This window comes from Cebus imitator, unplaced genomic scaffold (genome assembly GCF_001604975.1).
Source record: "Cebus imitator isolate Cc_AM_T3 unplaced genomic scaffold, Cebus_imitator-1.0 Scaffold161, whole genome shotgun sequence".
In the NCBI taxonomy this organism is placed as follows: Eukaryota; Metazoa; Chordata; class Mammalia; order Primates; family Cebidae; genus Cebus; species Cebus imitator.
The window spans coordinates 980,317-981,811 of NW_016107476.1; the positions used below are offsets into that span (position 1 = coordinate 980,317).

At 40.2% G+C, this 1,495-nt stretch overlaps 1 protein-coding gene across 6 annotated transcripts in view; it reads left to right on the forward strand.

Annotated features, from left to right (window-relative positions):
* GFRA1 (GDNF family receptor alpha 1) overlaps nucleotides 1-1,495 on the forward strand; it is a 225,628-nt gene that overhangs the window by 60,545 nt on the left and 163,588 nt on the right. The gene's annotated exons all lie outside the window — the stretch shown is intronic.

A 1,495-nucleotide genomic window follows, 5' to 3' on the forward strand; every position in this document is an offset into this window, starting at 1 on the left:
TTTTTAAGATGGAGTCTTGCTCTGTCGCCAGGCTGGAGTGCAGTGGCACGATCTTGGCTCACTGCAACCTCTGCCTCCCAGGTTCAAGTGACTCTCCTGCATCAGCCTCCCGAGTAGCTGGGACTACAGGCGTGTACCACCATGCCATGCTAATTTTTGTGTTTTTAGTAGAGATGGGGTTTCATCATGTTAGCCAAGATGGTCTCGATCTCTTGACCTCGTGATCAGACCGCCTTGGCCTACCAAAGTGCTGTCATTACCAGTGTCAGCCACCATGCCCAGCCCCTATTTAATTTTTAAGATGAAAATAACTTTAGTTTTAAAATTTGAGTTGTAAAGGTAAGGTGTGTTCATTGCTAAAAATTAAATTAATACAGAAATGCTCGTATAAAATTTAAAAAGGTAACCCTGAATTCTATCTCCTGAAAATAAGCAATATTTCTGTGACCACTGTCACAGATCTCTCTAAATACAGGTACATAATTGGGCTCAGGATTATATGTGCCATATTGCTATCTGATATTTTCATTCAGAAGTAATCAAGGTCTTTAAATAGCCATTTAAAACAGCTGCACAATAATCTATTGTGTGAGATATATTATTTTTGGCTTAATTCCTTATTGCTAAACAATTAGGTAATATCCAGTGTTTTGCCAGTATAAATAATGCCATGATGAGCATCCTTGTAGTTTTCTCTTATACATTTAGCTATTTCATTAGACTAAAATCCTAGAAGTGGTATTGTTGGGCCAAGGAATGCATATATATATATATATATATATATATATATATATATATATATTGTCAAATTATCTTCTAGAAGTTTCATTCCTTTTTACAGTCCTACCGTCAGAGCAGAAACTGGCTCATGTCTGAGCGGTGCTGTCTGTCTCTCTGCTGGTGCCCTTTTGCCTTTAAGTTACTGAGTGAGAAAGCATGAGAAATGAGAGTACTTTTGGAGTAAGTGGGAGGCGGTATAAGCAGGGTGAACCTAAATCCACGTGGGAGATGTCAAAAAGTACTTGGCATTTGTGCATATGTTTACAAGAAGATATGTTCAAAAATGTTCATCACAATTCCTAATTGCCAACCACTGAGAACAACCCAATATCCACCAACATTTGGGTGGGGAAATAAATTGTAGTAAAATCCCACAGTGAAATACTACACAGTGAGAATGAATGAGCTACTATGTGCTACAGATGGATGACTCCAAAAGAAGCCAGATAGAGCCCGGGCACAGTGTCTCACACCTATAATCCCAGCACTTTGGGAGGCTGAAATGGGTGGTACATGAGGTTGAGAGTTTGAGACCAGCCTGGTCAATATGGCGAAACCCTATCCCTACTAAAAATACAAAAATTAGCCAGGCATGGTAGCATGTGCCTATAATCCCAGCTATTCAGGAGACTGAGGCAGAAGAATCACTTGAACCTGGGAGCCAGAGGTTGCAGTGAGCTGAGATTGTGCCACTGCACTCCAGTCTGGGCAATAG